Genomic DNA, 24,450 nt, shown 5'->3' on the forward strand with positions numbered 1-24,450 from the left:
ACCAATTTCACTCGAGTAGTCGCCACGAGCAAACTGTTACTTCCGGCCTTTAACAGATACACACAAGGCACAGGGAAGAGCGAGAGAGTGCAGTGTTCAGTTCCGTCGCAAGAGGTCAGACTCCTTCACTACAAACAGGCAGCACGGTGGGTTCTGCGCTTGTTCCGCTGCCTTGTACAGAAGCAGGCTCCTGCTTTGGGTTGTGGGTTCAAGTCCATGCAAGGGGTGGAGACATCCTGCAGAGGGGCCACTGACCTGTCTGCATGAAGGTTGTTCATGTAGCACCTCCCTCTGTCTAGCTCCATTAATTCCACCCAACTGGTTGTAATCTTTTTTTCTTGTAATAGGCTGCAGGCACCGGGCCTCATTTACAATATTTTGCCCCACGGCAGCGCAGCAAGCCTTCCTGCTGCGCTGCCGTGCAGTCAGGCCACCAATCGGGCTTCAGGAAAGGCTGCAGCACCAAAACCGCGATCCTTAACATCGTGGATGGCATCCACAAGTCGCTAGACACCGACCAAAGCTGCCTACTCATCCTCCTGGACCTATCGGCAGCCTTTGGCATGGTTGACCACAATCTACTCATCAAGGCTCTCCAAGATAGAGTAGGTGCGGACGGGATGGTCTTAAAATGGTTCTCCTCCTTCTTACACAACTGCTCCCAAAGGGTAAAAATCAAAACCTTTACGTCCAACCTACACCCCGTCAGGAGAGGTGTCCCCCAAGGCTCAGTGCTCTCCCCTCCACTGTTAAACATATACATGGAACCCCTCACCACCCTACTCAAAAAAGTCAACATTCCCTTCCATCTATACGCAGATGACACCCAGATCTACCTGGAAACATCCTCCATCAACGACATTCTAAGACTCAACAACACCCTTAGAGAAATTCAACACTGGCTATCAACTAACCACCTCAAACTCAATCAAGATAAAACGGAATTCCTCCTGATCTCCAACAAAGAAGAAAACCCTCAAATTGTAGAGTGGCTAAAAGCAATAGATGCCCTCAATGGTAATCTCACTCTGGCTCAATCGGTAAAATCTCTAGGAATCACCCTAGACCCGAAACTGAACATGAACAATCACATTAAGATCTCCGCAAAGAATGCCTTCCACAATCTGAAGCTCCTCAACAAAATCAAGCCCTTCATCCCGCCCAAGGACCTCAAACAACCCACCCAATCACTGGTGCTATCCAGACTCGACTACGGGAATGCAATATTCACCGGCACAGCTCGATCCCACCAAGTCCCCCTCAAAACAACTCTCAATGCAGCTGCCAGAATGGTCACCGGAGTTAAGAAATATGACCACCTATCACCCGCACTCAGAGAACTAAGATGGCTCCCATTCGAAATGAGGGCCAGCTTTCGAACTGCCTGCCTCCCACACAAAGCCTTGCACACAGGGAAACCGGAATACCTGGCTTCCAAACTCAAGAAAGCCGGCCAGACAAGAAACCTCAGGAGCTCCAACACCATGCTAATCATCCCCATGAAAACACGCAAGCAAAAAACTGCTGCACGATCTTTTGCTGGAAACGCACCAAAAATCTGGAACTCCATCCCAGCCAATATCAGGAATATCACTTCCTTTATAACATTCAAAAGTCTCCTAAAAGACCTCAACTTCAACCGTGCCTTGCCAAACCGAAAGCCGCCACCGAAACGCACAAACTTGCACTCCACAGCCCCTTGATAATGCTCCACCTCAACCTACCTCTTCAGGCACCTTACATCCCCTTGTCAATGCACAACCTCATCCTACCTCTTCCATCCTCCCCGATCCCCCCCTCGTTACCTCCTCCCGGAATGAGGTTGAGCCCAGGTCAATGTGCGCTCATCGAGGCTATCTCAGGACTTCCTCACCTCAGTGACGCTCAGCACACTGGGTTCTCTGAACATTTATGTGGGACTATACCTTTCTTATGTGATTTCAGCTTATTTTCTGTTGTAAAGCGCTCCGATACCCTCGGGTCTGGCCAGCGCTATATAAAACTCCTACATAAATAAAGAAAGAAAGAAAAGAGCAGGAATGCTCCGGGGCATATTTATAAGCCCCTTGCACCCTGGGTGCATCACTTTCAATATGGGAAAAAAGTGACGTACCAGCAGTGCAAGCGGTTTGTAGATAAACCCCTCTGTATGTACAAGATACACGCATGTCCTTTTCAACTGCGCTGGTGCATAATGGGTGGCAATGCACCAATGCAGGCACCCATGCGCCCTGGTGCACAGGTGCCTGGGTTGGAGGGATGATTGTTTGTACAGGAAGGGACATCTTCCTGTACAAAAACAATCACAAGAGGTATTTTCCTCTTTCTATGTGTGCTGCAGAATACAGCACTCATAGAAAAAGGAAAAACTAGGAGAATTAAAGGTATATCTACTTGCTGAGCCTCCCTTACGCCTCTGATAGGGCTGGATTCTTGTCTACCCAATTATCTACAAGAACCCTCTCAGGTCGGCAGGATCTTTTTACTTGCCAAATAGCGTAGAGGGAATAAACACAATTATCAACATATAACTACCGCAGGTTGACATCATTAAAGGAAAAAAGGACTCAAAATCAAAAATTTCCGAGATTTTATTATGAGCAAAAACATCTGAACATAAAGGCACCTTAATACAAGGCACAAAAGATAAATGGGCACTAACACAAAAGCTAGCCTACGAAGAATTCGCGTTCGACTAAAAATAAAAAGAATTACAGATTCTAAAAGCATCAAATAGAAAATCGAAATACTAATGTCAATACTGGGAATCATCAGTCAAAGCCTTTCTGTCCCTACTCTATTTTAAAGTGGCATCCCTACTTAGCATTCCCTCCCATGCAAGAGAATCACTGGAAAAATGTGTCAGAAGTGAAACTTCCTAAGAAGTCTTCACTTAGTGAGAGCTCGATCTTCGATGCTCCTTCTAGCTTCCCGCCTAAGCCTCATCTGCTCAACCCACGGGGCACTATCCCTAATACAAAACCCCAATATTTCAGAACACGCCCTTTGGCACCCCTCTTCAGCCAGGTCTTCCTCCGGTAAATTTCCATCCAAAGCTATCCATCTTCCATCGTCCATTAGCTTGTCCTTGGGTCCCAGGCACCTTCCATACTAAGAGTTACAGTTGCACATTCCAATGCACTCCCCTGTTGGCTCCACATCGTATCTCAACTCCTAAAACAAAGACTTATTCTCACTAACGAGCTAAATGTCCTTGCACCTGCAACAGAAACATGGGAACGAAAAGAAAAACTCTTCGCATCTTGAAGTTTTACACTTCGCTGCAACTCAAACCTTAACCAAGAAATCCCTGCCGGCCTACAAACTTAGCTAAAATAAGAAATAAACAGGCCTTCTCTTCTACATATGTGGTTAGGCCTTACAAAAATTAAACACACTACAAAATCACATACTAGGCATTAATTCGACATTACCATCATGTGAATAAGCAACCTACCATTTTAATTCTAACATGACACACATTTACTCTATTACAGTATTCTGTGAAAACTAATCAGCTACGTTGTAATGAATACATTCACAATAACTTGCAACGTTAAACTTCACAAAATGTTATTATATTCTAACTCTTCTATGTTACATGGTTATAGCAAATACATTTCTATGACCCTTCTAGATATGCATCGATTATATGCAAGTGCCGACTAACAGTGAATATGATGCACCCCTACAAATCTCAGAATCACATGGCGCTCTAACAGTTCCCCCCTTTGATGACAAATTGTCATCACACCATCACAACTTCATTCCCTTTGGAGAAAGAACTGATCTAAACAGTGGTAGTAGCCATTCTACTCTGTCGGAACCCCTCCATCCTTTTAAGGTTCTGATATTGACTGTCCTGCAGTCTAGCCATTCGTCTCTCATTCGCCCTGAGAGCTCTTTCAACCTTATTTCCCCTGTACCACTAACAGGCCCTTACAAGTCCCCACAATCATATCACACAAACCACGGCAATAACTAGTGGCTTCAGTACAAATCCGAGGAATCCCTTACCCAAGTTTGCAAACCAACTCCCAATACGACCAAATCCTTTACCAATCTTCTCCCACACATTCTCTTCAGTCAACTCCGTAATCTCTTGATGGATCGTCGTGATGTTATCTATATATCTCTCCAGATCCTTGCTATTGTCTGGAATATACGTACAACATTCCTGAACTTTCAACAATTTACAGACTCCGCCCTCTTTTGCCAATAACACGTCTAAAGCAAGACGATTTTGCAAAACCATCGTTCTTATCAATAACATATCCCCATCAACCAACAGCAATGACCTCGCAGTGTTCATTGACAATTCATCAACCACAGTCGCCAACATTCTTATTTTCACGTCATTCAAGGTCACGCCCAAACCTGGTATCTTTGCTCCAAAGATATCACCAATCACTGCACCTGCACTTGCAGCCCTTCGCACTTTCGAATGATGTCCTGTCTCCAACAAATTTAAATCTTCTGTATGGTAAATCTTCGGAAAAATGATAGCCAAGTAGCATGTACCATACCAATTCGCAGGCAATCTCAGATATGCATTCTTTCCACATACAAAATACACCGTTGGAATCACTTGCACCGGACCTTACAAAAAGTTCTTAGCGGAATCTTCCATGGTAAAGGTATGATCACACGTACTGTGTCCCACCGAAACCTTATCATAGTAGGTCTGAGGATGTCCCACACACAAATTCCCCTTCTGCACCTGATCTAATGCTATAGGTCCATAACTTCCCTTGGATCTGTGTAATCTCTCCTCCTCAGTCCAATCTACTGGACTCTCCCCTGCGTTCCGTTCTGGGTTTGTTTTCTATATCTATCCTCAATTTGACCAATAAACTTCTTTTCAGTTTCGGACAACAAGCAGGTCAAATTATGTCTATGCGCATAAGCTGTATCTAAACTTGTAGTCGGTATGAAATAAGTCCGAAGTCTATCTTCTCACTTATAATAATCATACTTATTCAAATGCTTAAATGCCGGAACTTCAGGAAGTACTGCGTCATAATTAGAAAAGAAATACTCAAACTGTTTCCTTTCATAAAACAGGCTAAGCAATAAGCTGCAAGAAATCCCATATGTTAGTGGAAGGTGATGGTATCTAATATCCTCATCTACAGAAGAAGGCAACTGCATACACACATAGCAATCCTTCGCATCCATCGCATCAACATACTCATACAACAGCTTTGCATAAGCATTACGTTTGAAATCACCTCAAGGTAAATCTACGTGAAATCTACAACTCTCTTCAAGTGTCAAAGCTCTTTGAGCTCCTGCAGTAACCCCTTTTTGGCTGGAAGTGGTAGGTGTAGGTGTCCCCTGTACCTCCCCCTCCTGCTCATGTGACACTATATATGAGGCTACAACTATCGCAACTATAGCAGCTATCACTACCCCTAAAAGTGTACCTATCACTATTTTAGCCCTACGGTGAGTATTTCCAGCTTCTGCCATTCTCGAAAAGTTCTCAGAATCCACTTCGATGACAACAGGTAAAAGTCTCTTTCTCATTCAAGTGTCTCTTGTCAGATCAGTTCAATCACCACACCCTGAAGCTGTCAAAACCCCTAACAATTTTCAGTTCCTTATTTACACAGTCCAGAAAAAGACTTCTTTTGTTTTATCTAACAGAAAAGTCCCTAAATTTGTTCTTCTTCCACTCGGGTCTAGGTTATCTTCATTCAGACTTATATACAACGAGAGTTCACCATCAGTCCATAACAATATACGCTCCAGGACCCCCTGCAAAATTTCAATTCGAAGTGTCATCAACTCCTGAGGTGCTGGTATGACAACAAAAGTCAGAAAGACTAAGGTTTCCAAAATCAGTTCACGAACTTTACTCAGAAGCAGTGGACTCGGAATATTGAGGGTCAATATCCCATCGATCTCCAATCCTGGGATTTTCAGCAACACTTCTACCCTCAGATTCGGAGAACTGCTGACCAGCGTCAAGGATTTCAGCCTCCCCGTGCTCGGTATGCCTGGCATCAGTCACAGCGTATGTCCACTCTGGTGAGGCGTACCTTCTACACAGCACTCTTGCTCTCCTCGACTTTCTTAGGCCACCTTGAGCTTGCTCTTCGTCACTCTGCCCTGATTCAGACGTTTCAGAAACTGGGACAAGATCTCTTCCCGGTTCCACTTGCAAGTTTACCCGTCTCTGACCCACGGGCCCTTTCTCCTTCTGTGACACTTCTGCTCTCCCTTCGAATACCCTGTGCACTATTCTCTTCTTCGGCAGAGTTTGACTCTACTCCACCCACAGTAACACTTTCTTCGTCTGAGTCAGATTCGGGGCTTCGACTTGCACTTCCCCTTTCAGCTCGGTCTAGTGCACAACCAACTCCATCAGCAACCCTTACAGCTTGACTTGCCCTCCCAGATGGCTCTGCCACCTTAGCTGGATTTTCATTCACGAGAGGGGCTGTATCTTCCAAGGTTGCTGGAACTCTACGGGTATGGGAGGCATACGCCTAGTTCGGCAATCCCCCACACTTCACTGCTGTATTCGTAACTAGGATTATCTGGTATGGCCCACGCCAACGAGCATCCAGGCAACTCTTCCTCATGTGTTTACGCACAAGTACCCATTCCCCTGGGCACATGTCGTGGCACAGGTCACTTGCGGCTGGAACAGCTGCTGCTTGCACCTGCTGAGACACAGAGCGGACTACGTCAGCCAGGCCTTTACAGTAGTCGAGAATCAAATCATCAGTGATGTTAATCAAAGCAGTGGCAGGTATCACTGGCAAACGCATCGCTCTCCCCATGAGGATCTCATGAGGCGACAATCCAGTCCTCCTATTAGGCACACTACGGAGACTCATGAGAACCAAGGGTAATGCGTCTGGCCATTTCAAAGAGGTCGAAGAGCACACTTTAGCCATTCGGGCTTTCAAAGTCCCATTAACTTGTTCCACAATCCCAGAAGCCTCTGGTCGATAACTGCAATGCAACCTTTGGTCCACATTCAAGGCCGCACAAAGCAATTTCATAACCTCACTATGGAAATGCGTTCCTCTGTCTGATTCAAAAGAGGTCGGGAACCGAACCTCGGGATAAGCTCCCTCAGTTGTAGTTTGGCTACGGTGAGTGTGTCACATCTACGAGTTGGGAAAGTCTCCACCCATCTAGAAAAGACACATACTACAACTAATATGTACCTCAACCCATTGCACCTTGGCATCTCAATGAAATCCAACTGCATTCTGTTGAAAGGCCCACCTGACCTCCCAATTTGACTCAGAGTCACCGCTGTCCTTTTCCCTACATTCATTTGTTGACACGTAACACATCTCTGACACACAGATTCAACAGACATTCCGGCAACACAGCTCTTCCATCATTCGAAACCCACACATCCACGTCTCCCTTCTCACATCCAGCTCACATCCAACTATCCCGTTCTTGGTCAGAAACCTCATCTTGCAACCGTTTCAGTTCTTCCCATGTATCGGCCATGGCTAACATCACGTTGAAATCGGTTCTTTCTTGGCTTTCCTCGATATGCCTTTCAGTGAATGGGCATCCCTGCTCTGCACAAAATCGAGCAACTTCATATGCATAGTTATTACCTAATGGCACAAAATCATTCCCCTTTGTGTGTGCCGAACACTTAACCACTGCGATTTCCTCTGGACATTGCAACGCTTCTAACAACTGCCTCACATAATCTCCATTTCTAATGGACGAACCAGAAGACGTCATAAACCCTCCCTGTGACCATAGCTGTCCGAAGTCGTGAACGACACCAAACCCATACTGACTATCAGCATAAATCGTTATACAGATCTTGTCAGCAGCCAAACAAGCACGGGTCAAAGCAATAAGTTCAGCCACCTGTGCGGAGTATACTCCTTCTAAACAAGCAGCTTCAACCACTCCAGTGATGGTACATACAGCAAACGCTGCTTTCAGTCGCCCATCACTGTCTCTTAAGCAGGAGCTGTCCACAAAGAAAGTCTCATCTGAGACTGGAAGCGGCTCATCGACAATGTCAGGTCTCGGTTTGGTGCACAATTCAGTCACATAGAGACAATCATGGTCCTCACAATCTTCATCATCCACATTTGGAATAGGCAACAGTGTAGCAGGATTTAAAAGAACACCTCTTCAGCGTCACATTCTCTGCAGCAAGGATGACTTGTTTATAACACGTCAACCTATTATTCGTGAGGTGCTGTGTTTTAGTCCTGGTCATCAACAGTTCGACAGAATGTGGTACATAAACAGTAAGCGGGTGACCCATTACAATGCTCTCACATCTTTCGATACTGACACCTGTTGCAGCAACGGATTTGAGACATCCGGGCAACGCAGAAGCTACTGGATCTAAAGTAGCTGAAAAATAGGCAACTGGTCTACGGACATTACCATGAACCTGAGTTAAAACTGCCAATGCACAACCCTCTCTCTCACAGCAGAATAAGGCAAATGCCTTGTTGTAATCGGACATTCCCAAGGCTGGAGCGCCACACAAAGCTTCTCTCAGCCTCAAAAATGACCTTAAAAAGTCTTCGGCCCATGGTACCGGATCACTCACATCCTTACTCGTCAGCCGCTGTAAAGGCTTCGCTTCAAAGGAAAAGTTTGGGATCCATTGGCGACAATAACCAACCATTCCCAAAAACATTCGAACTGCCCTCTGGGTAGTGGGAACAGGCATTTTCAGAATAGCCTGAATGTGATCTGGTGACACCTTTCTCTTGCCTTTCTCAATTCTGTGACCCAAATACTACACTTCGCTCAAACAGTACTGCAGCTTATTGGGAGACACTTTGTGCCCATTCTCCGCCAGGTAATTCAACAGAGCTACGGTATCGATCCTGCAGGCGTCTTCAGTCTTTGACGCAACAAGCAGATCGTCAATGTACTACTCGAGAACAGAGTTCTGTGGCAGCACAAGACCTTCGAGATTCTTCTTCATGATCTGATTAAAGATAGATGGGCTTTCTGTATACCCCTGTGGGATACGACACCACGTTAACCAACGATTTTCCAGCCGAAAAGCAAAAAGAAATTGGCTCTCCTCGTGTAGAGGAATCGAGAGAAAGGCTTGACACAAGTCAATCACTGTGAACCATTCAGCTTCACATGGGATCTGAAACAGGATCACAGACGGATTCGGTACCATTGGTCTACGGACATTACCATGAACCTGAGTTAAAACTGCCAATGCACAACCCTCTCTCTCACAGCAGAATAAGGCAAATCCCTTGTTGTAATCGGACATTCCCAAGGCTGGAGCGCCACACAAATCTTCTCTCAGCCTCAAAAATGACCTTAAAAAGTCTTCGTCCCATGGTACCGGATCACTCACATCCTTACGCGTCAGCCGCTGTAAAGGCTTCGCTTCAAAGGAAAAGTTTGGGATCCATTGGCGACAATAACCAACAATTCCCAAAAACATTCGAACTGCCCTCTGGGTAGTAGGAACAGGCATTTTCAGAATAGCCTGAATGTGATCTGGTGACACCTTTCTCTTGCCTTTCTCAATTCTGTGACCCAAATACTGTACTTCGCTCAAACAGTACTGCAGTTTATTGGGAGACACTTTGTGCCCATTCTCCGCCAGGTAATTCAACAGAGCTACGGTATCGATCCTGCAGGCGTCTTCAGTCTTTGACGCAACAAGCAGATCGTCAATGTACTGCACGAGAACAGAGTTCTGTGGCAGCACAAGACCTTCGAGATTCTTCTTCATGATCTGATTAAAGATCGATGGGCTTTCTGTATACCCCTGTGGGATACGACACCACGTTAACCAACGATTTTCCAGCCGAAAAGCAAAAAGAAATTGGCTCTCCTCGTGTAGAGGAATCGAGAGAAAGGCTTGACACAAGTCAATCACTGTGAACCATTCAGCTTCATATGGGATCTAAAACAGGATCACAGACGGATTGGGTACCACTGGACAACATGGAACAACTATATCATTGACTTTTCGCAGATCTTGTACGATCCGGAACTTCCCACTCGGTTTCTGTAGTCTCATATTAGGCGAATTGCATGGGCTACCCATGATCTCCTTCAGAATTCCCTGCTTGATCATAGATTCAATCACAGGCTTAATCCCTGCAATTGTTTCCGGTAACAAATTATACTGAGGCGTCCTAGGGTACTCTACATTTGGCTTAATCTGGATTTTCACTGGGTCTACTCCCTTGACTACTACAATCTCCTCTCCACTGAGGTCACATACATAAATTGACACTGAATCCCTCAGATCAAGTGGAAGTTCCTCCACCGTCAATGCTGGATTCATTTCCACACACACACGCTGATTTGCAACCTTAAAGGTCGCATCGTCGTCCCTCGTCTGTACTTCCACTCCCTTCGGGGTACAATAGATAGTGCAGTTGAGCTTGCACAATAGGTCTCTACCCAACAGGCAAACTGGACTAGAATCACACACCACAAACTGGTGTCGATCGCTGAAATTCCCTATCTTGACTGGTATTGGCTCTGTCAATGGACTAGTCAGTTTCTTATTTGCCACGCCTACAACTTGGATAGATTGTCCAGGAAGGGGTAGGTCTGGGACCGCTGCAGATCTTACCGTCGATTGTGTAGCGCCCGTATCAACCAAGAAGGTCGTAGGGTGACCGTCAATATCTGCTTCCACAAAGGGTCCCCTCTGATCTACCTCCAGGACAGCTCCAAGCGCACAATCCTCTTCTCCTCTTGAGCAGGGTCGTGCCAGTTGTTCTGGATCGTTTTCCTCACTCCCCTCAAACATGGCATCTGTAAATATGTCCGAGCTCCCTGTTGCATATTCTGTATCTTGGGTGGTTGGGGAACCTGCATCTGCGGAATACCCGTCCCCCCTTTGACCATTTTAGGTCACTGTGGGGACCACGTCCGCCACCGGAACCTGGTCTAACTCTCCTTCCTGCTGTATCTGGTTCAACGGGTTCAGAGGACACTCGCGTCTCCAGTGTCCAATCTGGTGACAAAGATGACATGCTGTAGTCTTTTTCAATGTCGCCACATCCATTCCTGTCTTAGGGTCTATTGACTTTGGCCTTCCCTGACCCTAGGCATTCTGCCCTCCTCCTTGATTATTTCCCTGTCTCCTTCCCAACGTTCCCCCATTAGGCTGTCCCTGGGCTATTTGCATCTGCACAAGCATCAATTTATCCTTCAGCTTCCTGTGCTTGGATTCTATCTCATCACTACAGTATCTAGCATACCGTAAAATCTCATCTACAGGCTTGTTCTGCCAACAAATCAGATGCTGCTGTATCATGAGACTAACCTCGGGCCTCAATCCCAACACAAACTTAGAGACAAACTGTCCCATATCTTTCGCATCCAACACATCTAGACCACTGTACTGTTTAAAAGCCTGCAAAAGTCTCTCATAAAACTCATGCACAGTCTCCTTAGGCTCTTGCACTGTCCTATCTATCTTCACCCAATCGATGTCCGGGGGTGAGATCTTCGACTTCAACCATGTAATCACCTGTTCAAACTTTTTCACCACTATAGGCGAAGGGCCATTCGAGATCGGATCCCTGTCAAGCTCCGAAGTTGGCCACTCAGCAGCAATTTTACATGTCAACCACAAATCACCCGGAACCACAATGTCAAACAAGGTATTCAGATCAATCCACAATACCTTTGAAATTTTAACAAAGCGATCAACTTGCTTATACCACTCCACAGGTTTCTCCCTAAGTCAGGGAAAACCATTTGTGAAGGCAGCCAAATCACCCCTACTCCATTCTGCACCTCTCATAAAGGGTAATTCCCTATCTCCGTCATCCCTCCACCCGGAGGTGGTGTCTCTCCAATTGTTCTCTTAGAGCTTTTCTTCTTGGACCATCTTTCTTCCCACTTGTCAAGCATAACCCATGCACGCATTGCTATGATGAGATCCTTGATATGGGTTCTCAATCCCATGACTCTTTTCTCTTCTATTTTCTGATCACTGTACTGCAACCTATGACTTCCTTGCAATGATTTTGTTTTAGACAAATCCACCTCATACCGCTTGGCCAAATCTGACAATTTCTCATGAGCAGTTTGTGCTTTGCGAGTCACATCCTTCGCTACAAAAAGTAATTCATCTTGTTCGTACATTAAGATTCTCTCAAGAGGTAAATTTCCACTTATTATTTCGTCCACCTCTGCCTTCAATCTTACAACATCTAACATCCTCCCTTTCAGGGCTCCTTTCAGTACTTCTCGACAAACCACGCCATCCCTTTCGTCATACCTACATTCTCGTTCTGATGATCTACTCTCTTCTGACATACTCATAGGAACAGAACGATTCACTATTGTGCCTCGTTCGCTTTCTGCTGTTATCACACTCCGGCTCTGGTTTCTCACTGGTGGTGTCCACATTCGCAAATCTGATTTTGACTCGGCCAAAGACGTCGGTCTCACTGGTCTCGGCTCTCCCTGTCCCCTAGAGGTGTCTGCTGTGGCTGGGAATGGCGTACTCCATTCTATAGGCTTCGGAGTCTGTCCCATCCCACTCACTGACCCACTTCCCTCGGTCACACTCCTTACTCCTACAGCTGACTGTACTGAGCTTCCGACCTTCTCTTGATCTGGGTCGTAAACAGAAACAATGGGTCCAATAGTAACCGGTACCTTTAGAGCATCCGGTAACCTCACACCTCTCCCACCCTCTGCGCTAGCTACAGGCTGATTCCTTATACCCTCAGCTCCTGTCGAGATCTTTCCTTCTACTCTCACCTCTGACTGAGTTGGTACTCCCCCAGTCCCTTCCATCGGGGCTGACCTCCCTTCCGGGGCATCTGGGTTGTATGGAGGTGGTCTCTCAGACAATAACCTCTCTAATAGGCTGTCATCAGTATCACTGTCATCCTCATCATCCGCTGCCTTTACTTTTGATCCATCAGTCTTTACCTATAAGGGATACAATCTGTGTCCTTCTATTGCCTGTACTCACCATCTTTTCTCTTCTGCATCCCATCTGGCATCCTGGAACGCCTTAATCGACTTTTTCACCCTTTCCTGGTTTCTATCTCTTTTCCTATCATGTGCTGCTCTAATCCACGCATGCAATGCCTCAAATTGTGTTGGCCTCGGCAAAGGTCGTAAAGCCGCCATTACAGACTTCAACTGGTACAACACTTCCAACCTAAATGAACCATATCTCGGGAAAGCTAATTCTCCTTCTCCTTGGGTAACTTTATTCCAATTTTCAAGCCAAATTATAGTATGCAACCCCACATTTCTTGCCATGTAATGTGCCGGAGTATCCTCGGGAGGGGCTTCTTCTCCCCCACGAGTAACCACATGTTTGTCACCTCTACACAACTCTCGGAACACTTTAACCCCTTCAGTGCCCCGCCCTTTCCCCCTGCTGTGCCGGGCCTTTCATTAGCGGGCGGGGTCCATGACGAGATAGTCTCGTCATGGGCACAGCGCAACCGTGCTCCATGACGAGACTATCTCGTCATGGGCATAGAAGAGGTTAAAGCATTTCATGATGACCAAAATTTGAACGCACACAATATTTTTGTTTACTTCCTGGTATTAATCCACCAATGACAACGCGGCTCACACCAATCGACCTATTCTATACTTCTGACGTCACTTTTTCCTCCACTCGCAGCAGCTCCCCTCCTTCACAACTCACGTCTCTCCCTTGCATTCGTCCCATTCATAGGCTGAAATAACCGTTTGTCCCAAACGAGTTACTTCTCTGACTGTACGTCCACAGTCTCTCGAAGTTGTCGACCTCGGTTGGCAACTGTCTGTCACCGTCCGGCCTGACAAATCGCCTCTGATAGGTTACAAATACTCAAATCCACATACAACAACCCACGACCAGCGTTGGTTTGTCATGCACTCACACAATCGCTCCCCCTATCTCGGTCCAGGTGATCGATGGCGCCTCCGCAAGACATCACACAACAAATCAACACCGCAATCTACAACATCTCGCCCTGTTCATACTCACTCCTCGAACCGCTGCTTTCTGCCGCACAGCTACTCTCCGTCGATGTCCATCAGCCACTGCCGTCCGCTGCTCACCATCTGATGATTCACCATCACTTAGCGTCTATGGGCCTCAAGGATCACTTATCCTAATCTAGATCTTCCTTCGCTATCGGAAATAACCATCCTCTGCTACCAACTGATAGGGCCGGATTCTTGTCTACCCAATTATCTACAAGAACCCTCTCAGGTCACCAGGATCTTTTTACTTGCCAAATAGCGTAGAGGGAATAAACACAATTATCAACATATAACTACCGCAGGTTGACATCATTAAAGGACAAAAGGACTCAAAATCTAAAGTTTCAGAGATTTTATTATGAGCAAAAACATCTGAACATAAAGGCACCTTAATACAAGGCACAAAAGATAAATGGGCACTAACACAACAGCTAGCCTACGAAGAATTTGTATTCGACTAAAAATAAAAAGAATTACAGATTCTAAAAGCATCAAATAGAAAATCGAAATACTGATGTCAATACTGGGAATCATCAGTCAAAGCCTTTCTATCCCTACTCTATTCTAAAGTGGCATCCATACTTAGCATTCCCTCCCATGCAAGAGAATCACGGAAAAGGTGTCAGAAGTGAAACTCCCTAAGAAGTCTTCACTTAGTGAGAGCTCGATCTTCGATGCTCCTTCTAGCTTCCCGCCTAAGCCTCATCTGCTCAACCTACGGGGCACTGTCCCTAATACAAAACCCCAATATTTCAGAACACGCCCTTTGGCACCCCTCTTCAGCCAGGTCTTCCTCCGGTAAATCCCAGGCACCTTCCATACTAAGAGTTACAGTTGCACATTCCAATGCACTCCCCTGTTGGCTCCACATCGTATCTCAACTCCTAAAACAAAGACTTATTCTCACTAACGAGCTAAATCTCCTTGCACTTGCAACAGAAACATGGGAACGAAAAGAAAAACTCTTCGCATCTTGAAGTTTTACACTTCGCTGCAGCTCAAACCTTAACCAAGAAATCCCTGCCGGCCTGCAAACATAGCTAAAATAAGAAATAAACAGGCCTTCTCTTCTACATATGCGGTTAGGCCTTACAAGAATTAAACACACTACAAAATCACATACTAGGCATTAATTCGACATTACCATCATGTGAATAATCAACCTACCATTTTAATTCTAACATGACACACATTTTCTCTATTACAGTATTCTGTGAAAACTAATCAGCTACGTTGTAATGAATACATTCACAATGACTTGCATCGTTAAACTTCACAAAACGTTATTACATTCTAACACTTCTATGTTACATGGTTATAGCAAATACATTTCTATGACCCTTCTAGATATACATCGATTATATGCGGGTGCCGACTAACAGTGAATATGATGCACCCCTACAAATCTCAGAATCACATGGCGCTCTATCACCTCCCCTGGGGAGGCGTAGGAATCGGACTCATGTCCAGGTTTACGAACCTTGTAAATCTGGGAACGCGTCAGGATCCATGGATGTTGCGAACTTGTAACCGCTCTGTAAATGAACGTATGTGTAGACACCTGGAAACATTCAGATTTGTTTAGCACACCATTGAATATATTGGAATGTGTAATGAGTAATCATTCCTAAATCCTTATAAACACTGGGCTTCATTTATAAGAAAGTGCCGCAGCACGGCACCTCAAGCCCTTTGGCTGTGCTACACTGCAGCACTTCCAAAACACAGGGATGCGTCATATCTAAAAGAATATGACAGATCCCTTTGCTCTCTCCTGCGCTGGTGCACAATTAGCTGCCATGCACTGATTCAGGCACCCTTACACCATGGTGTAAGGATGCCTGCGTCATGGGGAAGATTGTTTATGTGTGGGAAGAGACACCAACAATCTGAAATGCCGTTTTTCAACTTCTAAGTGTGCTGCATTAGCCCACATAGAACTTGTAAAACGTAATTTTTTAGGTCGAGCTTCAGCGCGTATGCGCTGTCTGCAAGAGCTGTTGCATTGAATACAAAATAATTTTTCCCGCCCCGGCCTGCCATAAGTTCAATTCAGTGCCGCTCTTCTTGGGTGCCTCCTAACTCCTTTGCTCAGCCAATACCTCACTTCCGTTTAAGCGAGAGGAGCAACGGCCATGCACAGTTAACATACGCTCACATTCCTTCTCTGTCCTATAGGAGAACTACTTTTTCTTTAAAATTGTTGTTTTCTGCATGTCGCGGACCTCCATCGTCACTTCCACCCCGTCTACTTTTTAATTGTTGCTCTCTGCCTGTGGTTTTAAATATTGCGCTTAGTACTGCTAAATAACTAAGGGGCATATTAACAACAAATCACGTTACACATCGCAATTCCCGCTTAGCGCGATTTGGAATATCGCCGCCTATCGCTGGTTTACATCGCCGTGTTAGCGGCATATTTACAATGCCTTGCTCCCAGGTGATGTACAAACCTGCGATAGACGGCGATATTCATCATTAGCGTGTGAAATCAAGCGATGATTTCACACGCTAATGAAAGGCTGGATAATAGGGGAGTGTGGACGTAACCAAAGAATCCACCTCCCATTCAAAACATGCCTAAGTCAAGTTTTGACCAGGCGTAAGGCTCCGGCGTAAACCGCGGTTAGCGCGGCTTCCATCATCGCTTCGTGTTTCCGGGGCCACGTTGTAAATAACGTGCTGTGCTGTTCGGGACATTTTTTCATGGTGTTACGGTAAGGTACGCCTACTGTGCATCTCATTAGCGATGTATATCCCTAAGATGCGGGGCGTTACAAAAACGGCAGCTAACATGCGCTAATGCATGTTAGCGCCGCCTTGTTAATAGGGCAATGAAATTATCGCCGCTTTAACTAGAGAGGAGACTCTTTAAACCTGTGCACAACATTGTTGTCAACATTTTAATTAAAAATAAGAAACTGACTGAGTGCACCTACCAATATGGCAGGGATCCTACATGCCAACACTCCAGAAACGTCTGGGAGGTTCAGGGCGCTTGCCTTTATATCCTCCAACTTTGTCGTTCTACTCCTGCTCAACGGAAGAGGTAACGTTGCTCCCAGATGACGTTACCCAGCCACTATGAGCCATAAACAAGACCGGCCCTCTCATTGCAAAAAACCAATAGCGTCTCCACTGCTGCATCGGGAGACACAACAGTGCTCTGGATAATGTTTCCCAGCCGCATTGAACATATGTAGAGTTGCGCTTTAGTCTTCGCTAGCGCGATGACGTAGACACGTAGCGGCCATTTTGTAGGCCGTTAGTAAGCGCCGGACCCGCGAGTCTGTCGGACATTCTCCGGCGCTCTCCCGGCAATAATTAATGTAACGTTGGAAATAAAGCCTTTATCCTCATACCTTCAGTGTGTCCTGATTGCTTCCCAACCACCAACCCACACACTACAAATTGCGACGAGAGCTGGGACATGCAAAGAAGAAGACCAATGAGAGCATAAGCATTATGAGCACGTGGCCAGGAGCCAGGGAGGCAGCCTCAGAACCACACAGGTATTCAGGAGGGAGAGCACGGCAGAGGGGACGTTTGGACCTCTAGCACTAATTAGAAGGTGCATGCACCTCGTGTTCGCACAGGGCGAACCCCTCAGCCACCAGCAAGAGCCATAGCCACAAGACACAAGGGGGAGCTACACCAAGCCTAAACCAGCCAAGACAGCACACCACTGGGCAGGCTGTGCAGGGAGGGCTGTGACCCCTTCCAGACCACCAAAACGAGCCACAGGCGGTCCAGGACACAGGGAGCACACGAGTAGGCGGCCAGCCAGGCACTAGACTGTAGAGGCAGAGTGAGGCCCTGGCGGAGCAGGCAGTGCAAAGTAGAGGCGGCGGAGCGGCGGCACACCAGAGCCCCCCACGCCAGCAGAGACAGAGTGCGCCTGGCAGTCCAAGGGGAGAAGACGAGTCACTGAGGGGAGGAGCGGAAATGTGCGCCCAACCATCCTCACTCACGACACCGATCCCCTTCTTACCCAAAGCGGGTGAACCGTCGATGAAATGGGAAGACTGGAGAGAATACTTCATGAATTATGTAGAAGCCCTGGAAGACGAGGCAGGAGAAGCGTTCCCCAGCAAAAGGAAGAAAAGGATTTTCCTGCACAATCTGGGACCAGAAGGAATCAGAGTATTTCAGAATATAGTTCCCACGCCGAGGCAGGCGGCAGATGACGATGTGTTCCAGCATGCGATAGACGACTTAAACAAACACTGCAGACCAGTGGTATGCACGTCCATAGATAGATACAACTTCCAACAAAGGAAGCAGGCAGAAGGAGAGTCCATAGACGAATATGTAGCGGCTTTGAGGAAATTAGCCGTCACATGTAAATTTGGCACGTTACATGATGAGTTAATCAAAGACCAAATAGTCATGCACACCACCAACTCGACGATACAGGACAAGTTGTGGGTCAACGGAGATGCAACATTAAAGGAAGTAATAGCCATGGTGAAAAAGGCGGAGCTATCGAAGAGATGCACAGAAGCAGCGAAAAAGGAGGCGTCCCCGAGGCCCATGGTGAACAAAGTAACGGAGGCAGAACCGCCGGAGAGAGGCAAAGGAGCAGCGGGGGACACAAGGACGCAAACCAAGTGGACGCCCAGACCGACCCCGGCGAGGAAACTGGGCTCAGAGGGCAAGAACATGTGCTACAGGTGCGGCAGTTTGGCACACCCAGCGTACGACAAGCGATGTCCGGCCTTCAAAGCCAACTGCATGTTTTGCGGAATAATTGGGCATTATGAAAAAGTGTGTCGCCGCAAGCAGAAGAAAATAGCTGTCCAATACGTTGCACGAGAGGAGGAGGAAGAAACGGAAAATGGAGAAGACGATGACAGCGTACTGTGCATAGACGAACACGTACTGGGAATAAGTTGCAACCGCTCAAAAAAACCACAGTGTGACCTGGTGATAAGAGGGGTACCAATACAGATGGTAGCAGATTCTGGATCCCCCTACACCATCATACAACACAGCATGTGGGAGAAACAATTCAAGAACCACATAGGTGACCACCTGGAGCCTCCAGACATCCACCCGGTTACCTTCACAGGAGAACCCATCCCGATGGTGGGATACCGCCGCCTGAAGTTTGAATTCAAGGAACGACACGCCAGTTGCAAGTTGTATGTGGCAGAAAAAGGCCCATCGGTCCTAGGATGGGTAGATCAAGGAGATTTAGGTATACAGTTGAATCCAAGTGGTGTCACACAAGTCTTGATGACCGGTGATGAAAGACGTCCAGAGACACGGAAGCTGAAGACAGAATTTCCCAACGTGTTCAAGGGCAAAGTGGGAAAACTAACAAAATTCACACACAGGATTGATCTCAAAATGGATGCCAAACCAGTGTGCCACAAAGTGAGGAACATCCCGCTGGCCATCAGAGAACAAGTGCAACAAGCACTTCACAGACTGGAAGAAAACGGCATCATAGAACCGATAACGAGCGCTGAGTGGTTGGCCCCATTGGTGGTCGCAATGAAACCGAATGGAAAAATACGTCTCTGTGTGGACTTGAGGGAACTGAACAAAAACATCATCGTAGAACGGTTTCCCTTGCCAAGGATAGACGAGATGTTAGCTAAAACCAAAGTAGTGAAGTGGTTCTCGACTATTGATCTCACGTCCGCGTACCACCAGATCGCACTACACCGGACCTGCAGGAAGCTATCATCCTTCATAACTCCCTTCGGTTGCTACCAGTTCCGCAGAGTGCCATTTGGACTGGCCTCGGCGGCAGCCGTATTTCACAAATTAATGCACAGACTATTCTGCGACGTAGAAGGAGTGCAATACTTTCAAGACAACATCCTGATAATGGGCATGGACAAAGCTGACCATGACGCCAAGTTGTTCAAAGTCCTACAAGTGCTGGAACGCAACGGACTCACGGCAGAATGGGAGAAGTTTCGGTTTGGAATGACGTCGGTTACGTATTTGGGGCATGTGATCAGTGACCAAGGGATCACCCCCAAACAGTCCAACATCAAGGCGATTTGCGAAGCCCCACCGCCAAAGTCCAAGGAGGAAGTAAGGTCGTTCCTAGGCATGACCGAATTTTATAGCAAATTCATACAGCACTTCGCCACGAAGACACACCACTTGCGACAACTTCTACGGGACAAGACCAGATTTGAGTGGACTAAGGAAACACAAGGGGAGTTCCAGAGGATAAAAATGGACATCAGCACAGCCGTCCCGCTGAGCGGATACAACCCACGAGCCGGATCGGTATTGACGACAGATGCCAGTGAGTGGGGCCTGGGAGCAGTCCTAATGCAGGAATTGGAAGGAGGAGAACTGTCCACCCTCAGCTTTGCATCCAGATCGCTGTCCCCCACTGAACAAAAGTACAGTGTTATAGAAAAAGAAATGCTGTCTGTAGTCTGGGCCATGGACAAGTTCCGTCAGTTCCTATGGGGCACGAGATTCAAGCTGAGAACGGACCATAAGCCCCTGATCAAAGTCCTCACATCATCAGGACATGCCACGGCGACACCCCGCATCGCGAAGATGACGTTAAAATTGTTGGATTACAGATACGATGTGGAGCACATCCCAGGACAAAGGAACAAAGTAGCCGACTACCTGATCCGAGCGTCAGCCATGGAGGAAGCGCCCAAGGCATCGGAATATGAGGACATTAAAGTAGCATTCATGGAAGATCACGAACGAGTGATAAGCGAGCAAGAGTGGAGGGAAGCGTATGAGACAGACACAGACTTGGAAGCAGTCAAGCAATGCATTATGAGAGGATGGCCGGACAAGAGGCACATGGAGGCAACGCTCAGGAAATTCTTCGAGGTGAGAGAAGAGTTGTCTGTTTGTGATCAAGGGACTTTCCTGAGGAGAGGAGAGAAAGTTGTTCCTCCCAACAAGTTGATCCCCCACCTTCTAAATCTCATCCACGAGGGCCACCTGGGAATTGTAAAGACTAAAATGAGAGCGAAGCAAACGTACTGGTGGCCGGCGATGGACAACCAGATAGAGAGGCATGTGCGGGAGTGTGGCCAATGCCAAAAAGCGGACAAGTCCCCGAGCCTGATGCGACCACCCCTAGGGAAATTTGACAACCCGGAGTACCCATGGGAGGACCTATCCATAGACATCCTAGGTCCGATATTGGACAACCAGGGAATCCAAAAATATGTGCTGGTACTCGTTGATAGGTACTCCAAGTGGCCGGAGGTGGATGTACAAGAAGACATGTATACGGATAGAATATTGAAGTTCCTAATGACTGTCTTCCTGAGAGAAGGAATTCCACGCTCTCTCCTAAGTGGCAATGGGCCTCAATTTGTATCAGAAAAATGGAACACCTACATGGGAAGAAACGGCATCAGGATTAAACACACGTCTATATACCACCCAGCAGGGAATGGTCTAGCCGAAAGATTTAACAGAGTCATAATGGGGTCCGTACAGTCGGCGATTGCGAGTGGTAAAGATTGGGAAAAAGAACTGAAGAGCATGGTATGGGCATATAGGCAGTTCGGGCTGGACTGTTCCCATGAGGCACAGGGTCAGACTGATTTGCATATGGCCATGTCTGAACTGGGGTGGCAGAGTGGGCTAAAGAACGGTGATGGATTAAACCCAGATCAGTTGACTGGGGGTGAGTGCTTGCAATGTTTAACACTCTGTCCATAATTTCCTTTGGTTTTTGCTTTGTTCGCCATAAGTTGGCAGGGTATGCTCAGACATGAGTCCCTTGCTCACTTTGCCACTGGATTCAAGCAAGCCTGGCTGAAGACGGCTGAAATGCCAGAAACCGGTCCTAGGAAGCTTGTTTCCGGTCCAGGGAAGACATGGCTTGGCAGTTTGGGCTGGACTGTTCCCATGAGGCGCAGGGTCAGACTGATTTGCATATAGACATGTCTGAACTGGGGTGGCAGAGTGGGCTAAAGAACGGTGATGGATTAAACCCAGATCAGTTGACTGGGGGTGAGTGCTTGCAATGTTCAACACTCCGTCCATCATTTCCTTTGGTTTTTGCTTTGTTCGCCATAAGTTAGCAGGGTAAGCTCAGACGTGAGTCCCTTGCTCATTTTGCCACTGGATTCAAGCAAGCCTGGCTGAAGATGGCTGAAATGCCAGAAACCGGTCCTAGGAAGCTTGTTTCCGGTCCAGAGAAGACATGGCTTGGCAGTTCGGGCTGGACTGTTCCCATGAGGCACAGGGTCAGACTGATTTGCTTATGGCCATGTCTGAACTGGGGTGGCAGAGTGGGCTAAAGAACGGTGATGTATTAAACCCAGATCAGTTGACTGGTGGTGAGTGCTTGCAGTGTTCAGCACTCCGTCCATCATTTCCTTTGGTTTTTGCTTTGTTCGCCATAAGTTGGCAGGGTATGCTCAGACGTGAGTCCCTTGCTCACTTTGCCACTGGATTCAAGCAAGCCTGGCTGAAGACGGCTGAAATGCCAGAAACCAGTCCTAGGAAGCTTGTTTCCGGTCCAGGGAAGACATGGCTTGGCAGTTCGGGCTGGACTGTTCCCATGAGGCACAGGGTCAGGCTGATTTGCATATGGCCATGTCTGAACTGGGGTGGCAGAGTGGGCTAAAGAACGGTGATGTATTAAACCCAGATCAGTAGACTGAGCGTGAGTGCTTGCAATGTTCAACACTCCGTCCATCATTTTCTTTGGTTTTTGCTTTTTCGCCATAAGTTGGCAGGGTATGCCCAGACGTGAGTCCCTTACTCATTTTGCCACTGGATTCAAGCAAGCCTGGCTGAAGACGGCTGAAATGCCAGTAACCGGCCCTAGGAAGCTTGTTTCCGGTCCAGGGAAGACATGGCTTGGGAGTTCGGGCTGGACTGTTCCCATGAGGCACAGGGTCAGACTGATTTGCATATGGCCATGTCTGAACTGGGGTGGCAGAGTGGGTTAAAGAATGGTGATGGATTAAACCCAGATCAGTTGACTGGGGGTGAGTGCTTGCAATGTTCAACACTCCGTCCATCATTTCCTTTGTTTTTTGCTATGGGCATATAGGATCACACCTACCAGCACGGGGTACAGCGCATTCCAGATCCTAAGGGGCAGAGACCCCTTCACGGGAGACAATGTAGATTGGAAGGAGCGCACCAACACGAGCAAGTGGTCCCCTGCCGTAGTACACCACAATCTAGAGAAAGCGAAGAGGATATATACGGAACACTACAACAAAAGGAAAAATCTCAAAGAGACGGAGCTAGAGCGAGATGAATGGGTGAGAGTCAAACTGGCCCAGTTACGGAAAAAAGGGGACAGTAAATTCAGTGCGCCGTTACTGGTGGAAGAAGTTTTCAACCGGTCAGCCCTACTCAGCGATGGGAGGGTTTGGTCACAGGACCGAATGTCCAAGTGCAACAAGATCATGCAATGGAACGGAAGGGAAAGAGGACAGGTGATACCCTCCCGGACACCAGGGACTGAAACCAACCCGGTGGACACTACCACAGGCAACCCAGGAGAAACTGGAGGAGATGCAAATGCACAGGAGGGTAGTGAACTGGGTACCTCTGAACTCGGGGAATACTACTACGGATCTCCCAACAAAGGAGTTTCCCCAAGTGCCGAAGGGGGAGATGCCAGGATCTCCCAAGAGGGTACCGAGCACGCCACCAGCACTCCTGTGAGATACACTCGGACTGGTAGGACTGTGGTGAGACCATCGAAGTTCAGAGACTTTGAGATGGGAGATGGACGAGAGCGTGCACGCAATTAAACGTATTCTTGTTAATTTGTTAATGGGAAAAAAAAGTAGATATGTAGAGTTGCACTCTAGTCTTCGCTAGCGCGATGACGTAGACGCGTAGCGGCCATTTTGTAGGCCGTTAGTAAGTGCCGGACCCGCGATTCTGCCGGATGTTCCCCGGTGCTCTACCGGCAATAATTAATGTAACGTTGGAAATAAAGCCTTTATCCTCATACCTTCAGTGTGTCCTGATTGCTTCCCAACCACCAACCCACACACTACAACATAAGCTGACTGAGCCATATAGGAGAATTTCCATTAGTAAATATTATACCAGAAGCAAAATAGTTTATTCATGCCTCGTTATACTGCCCATCAATCACTGTGAGCTCCCACAAATGCATTTAATGTGCCTTCTAAACACAATGCGTTACCCGACAGGGATATTTTAAAAATAAACTAACAGGAAGGATTGCCGTTTAAAAAAAAATTTTTTTGCCAACATGGAAGTTCACTTTTAGGAAGCATTTTCAATGGTACTTAATAAGCAAAACAAAAAACCTTCCTGTTAGTTTATTCACAAGAATAACCTCCCGTAAAGTGAAAGTGTGTTGTTCAAATGCAGCTATTCCTGGCCTCTTTATACCGGCCATCAATCACAGCGAGCCCCTGAAAATGATTCCATGTGCTTTCTAAACACAACGGGGCAGATTTACAATAACTGGCGCATACCTGCATATCAGCAGGAATGCGCCAGTTATTGTGCGTCACGGCTCCGCCACCATGG

This window comes from Triturus cristatus, chromosome 4_2, assembly GCF_964204655.1.
Source record: "Triturus cristatus chromosome 4_2, aTriCri1.1, whole genome shotgun sequence".
Taxonomy (NCBI): Eukaryota; Metazoa; Chordata; class Amphibia; order Caudata; family Salamandridae; genus Triturus; species Triturus cristatus.